Here is a 7,350-nt window from a genome sequence, read left to right on the forward strand (position 1 = left end):
ATCAAGTGTGAAACAGATCGCCAGTCCAGGTTGGATGCATGAGACAAGTGCTCAGGGCTGGTGCACTGGGATGACCCAGAGGGATGGGATGGGGAGGGAGGTGGGAAGGGGGTTCAGGATGGGGAACACATATAAATCCATGGCTGATTCATGTCAATGTATGGCAAAAACCACTACAATATTGTAAAGTAATTAGCCTCCAACTAATAAAAATAATTGGGGGAAAAAATTGCCAGGAGAAATATTAATAACCTCAGATATGCAGATGACACCACCCTTATGGCAGAAAGTGAAGAGGAACTAAAAAGCCTCTTGATGAAAGTGAAAGAGGAGAGTGAAAAAGTTGGCTTAAAGCTTAACATTCAGAAAACTAAGATCATGGCATCTGGTCCCATCACCTCATGGGAAATAGATGGGGAGACAGTGGAAACAGTGTCAGACTTTATTTTTCTGGGCTCCAAAATCACTGCAGATGGTGACTGCAGCCATGAAATTAAAAGACGCTTACTCCTTGGAAGGAAAGTTATGACCAACCTAGATAGCATATTAAAAAGCAGAGACATTACTTTGCCAACAAAGGTCCATCTGGTCAAGGCTATGGTTTTTCCAGTGGTCATGTATGGATGTGAGAGTTGGACTGTGAAGAAAGCTGAGTGCTGAAAAATTGATGCTTTTGAACTGTGGTGTTGGAGAAGACTCTTGAGAGTCCCTTGGACTGCAAGGAGATCCAACCAGTCCATCCTAAAGGAGATCAGTCCTGGGTGTTCATTGGAAGGACTGATGCTGAAGCTGAAACTCCAGTACTTTGGCCACCTCATGCGAAGAGTTGACTCATTGGAAAAGACCCTGATGCTGGGAGGGATTGGGAGCAGGAGGAGAAGGGGGCGACAGAGGATGAGATGGCTGGATGGCATCACTGACTCAGTGGGCATGAGTTTGAGTAAACTCCAGGAGTTGGTGATGGACAGGGAGGCCTGGCATGCTGCGATTCATGGGGTCGCAAAGAGTTGGATACAACTGAGCAACTGCACTTAATTGAATTGAACACATAAATAAGATCTGTAGATTATAATACTGTATCAATGCAAATTTCCTCATACTTGATAATTATATTGTAATTATGTAAAAGAATGACCTTGTTTTTAGAAAATACACACTAAAATATGAGGGAAAAAGAGACTTTATGTCAGCAAATTTCTTTCAAACAAAGCTGTTTAGAAAAATATATAATATTGGGTTGGCCAAAAGTTTGTTTGGGTTTTCCAAACTTTTTGGCCAACCCATTATATGCAAGTGTGTGTGTGTGTGTGTGTGTGTGTGTGTGTGTGTGTGTGTGTGTGTGATGGGCTTCCCAGCTGGCATTAGTGGTAAAGAACCTCCCTGCAATGCAGGAAATGCAGGAGACCTGGGTTTGATCCAATAGTGGGAATTTCTAATAATGTACTTTCACAGCCTTGAGAAATTTCATAGAAATAGCACCTGGAAAAACAGCATATATCAAGAAACTGTGTTGATGATTATTTTTCATGTTTTTCTTAGAATAATAGCCTTGTTACAAACCCCAAGGCCAGACCCAGAAGGGAGTATGACTGGGATCATGAAAGCATGGACCTTGGAACACCGGGTCAGCGTTAGGTATGAACACTGCCTATGCACTTGCTGATTGTTCCCGAGACTATCCCAGAAGGGAATGGCCTGGGGTAAAAACAAGGAGATCTGGACTATGTCAGTGTAGTGTCTTGGGAAAGATAGATCAAAGAAAAAAGTTTTGTAGTCTGCAATTAGGAATAAAAGCTGGACTCAGAGTGGACTCTGCACCTCAGTCCAATAGAGGCTGCAGGTCCCCTGACCCATTGCACCTGATTTCGTGTTCTGTTTTCATTCTCGTCGCTGGCTCTTGGACCTTTAGGGCAACATGATCCCTGGGTTGGGAAAATCCCCTGGAGGAGGGCATGGCAACCCACTCCAGTTTCTTGCCTGGAGAATCCCATGGACAGAGGAGAATGGTGAACTGTAGTCTACAGGGCTGCACAGAGTCAGACACGACTGAAACAACTTAGCATATGTGCACTCATTTATATATATATATATATATGATAACCTTTGTGGAATTTGCATTGTGGTACATAAGAATTCTTTTATTATTTCTGCAACTTTTCTGTCAGTTTTAAATTATTTAAAAATAAAAGATCTAGTGTTATCTTGCTGAAGTGATAAAGGTAATTTTACAATCTTGACTATATTTAATTTAAAAATTAAAGCAAATTTAAAATAAATGAATTAAATGTTTAACTCAAGAAACCAGAAAAAAGAAAAGAAAAACAAAGTATTTTAAAAAGAAGAAAACTATAAGGAGCAGAAATTGATGAATTTGGTAGAAAACAAATCAGAGAGAGGATCAACAAATTTTAAAAATTGGTTCTTTGAGGAAAATAGGGACGAATATAGTGAGAAAATAACAACAATGGTCAAGAAAAGACAAATAATTTTAGGAATAAAAAAGGGACTATGACAGTTGTACTGGTGAATTAGAGATTTCAGTGATCATAAGACCAACTTCATGCCTATAAACTTGAAAGCTTGAAAGAAATTATTATTTTCCTAGAAAATGTATCAAAAGTGACTCGAAGAAAACATACTTCCATAATGCAATAAATATTAATGGAAGTGAATTTTCTCTACCTTAAAAAACACTAGGCTCAAGCAGTTTTATAGAAAAAAAAATTACCAAATCTTCCAATCCCTCTTTTACAAACTGCTGCAGAGAATAGGAGAATATCAGAGAAATATCTACAAGATTTTGGAAGAACTAAGTACAGTATCTTGCTCTACCTAATATAAAAACTTCTTATAAAGCTGTGCGGGTATTCTCTGGTGGTCCAGTGGTTGGGCCTCCATGCTCTCACTGCCGGCGTGCATACAGACTTAGTCGTTCAGTTGTGTCTGACTCTTTGTGACCCCATGGACTATAGCCTGCCAAGCTCCTCTGTCCATGGGATTCTCCAAGCAAGAATACTGGAGCAAGTCGCCATTCCCTTCTCCAGGGGATCTTCCCAACCTAGGGGTCTAACCTGTGGCTCCTGCCATCTCTCCTGCAGTGCGGGTGGATTCTTTACCCCTGAGCCACCGGGAAAGCCCCTATACATCAACATGAATCAGCCATAAGTATACATATGTCCCCTCACTCTTGAACCTTCCTGCATTCCCACCCTATCCTACCCCTCTAGGTTGTCACAGAGCACCGAGTTGAGCTCCCTGTGTTACATAGCAACTTTCCACTAGCTATCTATCCATTTAGTATCTTGAAAACATAATGTTGAGTGGAAAACCCAAATTGCCTCAAGATGCAGTATAACCTCATTTGTTAAGTGTTGAAAAATACATACACTAATAATATACATTGTTTATGGGTGTACATGTCTGGTGATGATTAAAAATGTGCATGGGAAGTTTAATAATGTATTCCTAACTACAAGAAGAGAAAAGTGGGGACTAGATTGGGAAGAGTACAATGGGGTTCTCAACCCTATCTGAAATGGGTTTTGTTTCTTTGCCATGGCTTTTTAGGATCTTCTGTGGTTCCATACAAATTTTAGAATTGCTTGTTCTATTTCTGTGAAAAATGCCACTGGAATTTTGATAAGAATTGCATTGCATCTGTATTGTGGGTTGTATGAACATTGTGACAGTATTAATTTTATCAGTTCATGAGCCTGGATTATCTTCACATTTATTTGTGTTTTCTTCAATTTCTTTCATTAATGTCTTATAGTCAACCTCAATGTACAGGTCTTTCACCTCCTTGGTTAAATTTATTCCTAGGTATTTTATTCTTTTTGATGCAATTATAAATGGGATTGTTTTCTTAATTTCTCTTTCTGATAGTTTGTTATCAGTGTATACACACACAACAGATATTGTATGTAGATTTTTGTATCCTCAAGTTTGCTGAATTTATTTATTCTAACAATTTTTTCATGGAGTCTTTAGAGTTTTCCATATATAATATAATGTCATCTATAAATAGTGACAGTTTTGGCAGTTTTTTTGGGTAATTTTTCATTTTGAAATAATTTCACACCTACAGAAATCGTTACAAAGAACTCCCATTTACCCTTCACCTCAATTTTACCATAATCATTCTATTATTAGGATAAAAAAAGCCTTGATAAATAGGAAACCAAACAAACTATCATATAGTCTATCCTATGGTAAAACTGGACTATTTGGAAGGCAGTATATAACCATGGTTAATAATGTAGGCATTACGTGTGACAATATGGATGGGCCTCAATGGCATTATGCTAAGTAAAATAAGTCAGGCAGAGAAAAAGAGACATCATATGATTTCACTCATTTGTGGAATATAGAAACAAACAAACAAAAATAAATTAACAAACCAAACAAAACCAAACATGTAGGTACAGAGAACAGCGTAGTGGTAACCAGAGGGGAAGGGATAGTGAGGGATGTACAAAATGAATAAATGAATTAAAGGAATCCATTGTCTGGTGATGAATGGAAACTAAATTTTTGGTGGTGAGCATACTGTAGTGTACACAAAAGTAGAAATAGAATGCTGTGCACAAGCAACTTAGTATTATAAAGTAATAGTATCTTAAATTTTTTAATAAAGTGTGCACCCATTGTATTTTGACAGTCCTTAATAGGATCTCAGCTTTCCCACTGACCAACTTGTGGCTTTGGGTCACCCAACTTCTTCGAGTCCATGAGGGAAAAAGTCAACACAGTATGGCAACACTGGTCATTGATCCAGGCTTTGAATCAGTAAGCATCCTCAACATTACCAAGTTGGGACTATCTGTAGCAATTTCGGAGATGCTTAGAGAGGTCTACCCTCCCTAAGGGGCAGAGAGATCTGGAGTCTGACATTTTTCTCTGTGAACCAGAGTCACATGAATGAGACCCAGCTTCAGATGCCTGAGGCCAAACTTCAAATTTCCTAGATTCTTCTTTCAGAATGCATGCATGTGCATGCACAGGCACAATGCACCACACATGTCCTTTTGATTTGTTTGATTTTTTTCCAACTCATCAAACCTAGCTTCCTTTTCCACTTTATTCTCTGTCTTGTTCTCTGCTGAAGCTTTTAGACATAGATGTTCTTTTCCTTCTGGGGCGGAAGAGATTAGTGGCGTTCCCCTTGATGAGTTTCTGACTGGAGCAGCAGTAAGCAGGCCTGGTGGAAGAGATCACCTACCCAGGGTGACTTTAGGGGACAAATAAGAGAGTTTTGGTTCCATAGAGCATTGAATCCCAAAAGTGGATCTGCTGAGTTTTGCCAATCTTTAACAATCTTTCTTTTCTTTCTTGGGCCACGTGACATGTGAGATCTTAGTTCCCCAACCAGGGATCAAACCTGTGCCCCCTGCAGTAGAAGTGCAGAATCCTAACCACTGGACTGCCAGGGAAGTCTGGACAATGATTCCTATGTGTGTGTTGCTCAGTCATGTCCCACTCTCTGCAACCCCATGAACTGTAGCCTGCCAGACTCCTCTGTCCATGGGATTTCCCAGACAAGAATACTGGAGTGAGTTGCCATTTCCTTTTCTAGGGGATCTTCCCAACCCAGTGATTGAACCTGCCTCTCCTGCATTGGCAGGCAGGTTCTTGACCACTGAGCCACCTGGGAAGCCCAGTGTTCTTATACCTGTATCTAAAATGAGAGAAAAAAAACCAGACAAGATAGTGAGTTTTTCATAAAGCTAAAAGGATTCAACGTAATGAGCTGTTCTCTATTTTGAGATGATGCCCTTCCAAGATTTTTGGTGATAAAATGTCTTTTCTTGTTTGACAATATTGTGGTACCTTTTAAAAATGCCCTCACTTGACAGTCAAACTTTATAAATTCTATGTATGTCTCCAAAATGTTCATGGAAAGTATCATTGGTCCATGCAATTCAAAAATCTGGGAACCATTGATTCAGACTGCCAAAAATGAAAAGATTCTTTGATGTTAAGGTCCCTAGCCCAATTTTGCAGATAAGTCAACCGAGGGACTTGAACTCATAGCAAGTTGGGAGCAGAACCAAGATTAGGATCACATCCCTTGATATCCGGCACACAAAACCTTCCTGTCCCCTGCCCTGCTGCTCCAAATGGGAAGAGATATTGAAGAAAAAACCCTGTTGACCTAACTATGTAACAAGTTTTTACCATGCACTGTTTATTTCCTGTTTCATCTTAAATTCAGGAACCAAAAGAACAGCCAAATTCCCAATGGGAAATGGTGATAACTGAGTTCCCTACTTCATAATCGTTAACCCTGTCGGTGTGGAGGCGGGCAATAAAGTGCTCAATTAAGGATTTTGCTGACATGCTCACTGTTAAGTCGGAAGAAGTGCCTACCCAGAGCATTAATTTCTGATTAGCTGTTAATCCAGCCAGGTTGGAAAATAAGATGGCGAACAATAAGCCTTCCCGGATCCTTTTCAGATCGTTAACTAGCAACGGCTTGCAGAACTGGGTCAGTGCTGTTACAGAGGGGAAACTGGAGGTTTCCGCTCTCCCTAAAGCAAGAGACAAACAAGTCAACGTCTGGCCTGAGGAAGTTGAAGGGGGGCGCGGGAACCAGTTCAAAATTAGGGCACTTGCGTAGCTAACACCAAGAATTCTATCTGCTGTGCCAGGATTCGAGGGACCCTAGAAAGAGTCACGGTGAGGCACTGCCCTGGAAAAAATGTCTCTCTGGGTTAAAGGAAGCATGGCTTTAAAAGCATCATGATGTTTTATACTAGCATATGCATTACTTACATTTGCTATAACAAATCACCACAAACTTAGGGGTTTAAAACAACGCAAACCTATTATCTTACAATTCTGGATGTTGAGAGTAAAATGAGTCTCAGTGGAATCAAATCCAGGTGTCAGCAGGGCTTATGCAGGCTCTAGGGGAGAATCCATTCTTGCTTGTTCTAGCTTTCAAAGACTGCTCACATTCCTTGTCCCATGGTGGCATCACTTGAACTTCCACTTCCATTGTCACTATATTTATTATTTATTTGGCTGCACCAGATCTTAGTTGTGGCATGTGGGATCTAGTTCCCTGACCAGGGATCGAACCTGGGCCCCCTGCATTGGGAGCATAGAGTCTTAGCCACTGGACCACCAGGGAAGTCCTGAGTCCTTCTTTTGAGGACCTTGTGATTACATTAGTCCTACCAGGATAGTTCAGGATTACTTAAGTGCTCATCTCAAGATCCTTTATTTATTAATAAAACACGTCCTGGTTAAGAATCCATTTTCCAACGTGTGGGATGCAAGTTCGATCTCTGCTTGGGGAACTAAGATCCCACATGCCAAGGGGCAACTAAGCCTGTGAGAGAGAAG

The 7,350-nt window shown here is 40.3% G+C and overlaps 1 non-coding gene across 1 annotated transcript; it reads right to left on the reverse strand.

Moving 5' to 3' along the window:
• Positions 1-7,062: 7,062 nt before the first annotated feature.
• TRNAG-CCC (transfer RNA glycine (anticodon CCC)) lies at positions 7,063-7,135 on the reverse strand. Its single transcript has one exon. It is a non-coding gene; the product is annotated as a tRNA-Gly (tRNA).
• Between the last annotated feature and the right edge of the window lie 215 nt (positions 7,136-7,350).

This window comes from Odocoileus virginianus, unplaced genomic scaffold, assembly GCF_023699985.2.
Source record: "Odocoileus virginianus isolate 20LAN1187 ecotype Illinois unplaced genomic scaffold, Ovbor_1.2 Unplaced_Contig_1, whole genome shotgun sequence".
In the NCBI taxonomy this organism is placed as follows: Eukaryota; Metazoa; Chordata; class Mammalia; order Artiodactyla; family Cervidae; genus Odocoileus; species Odocoileus virginianus.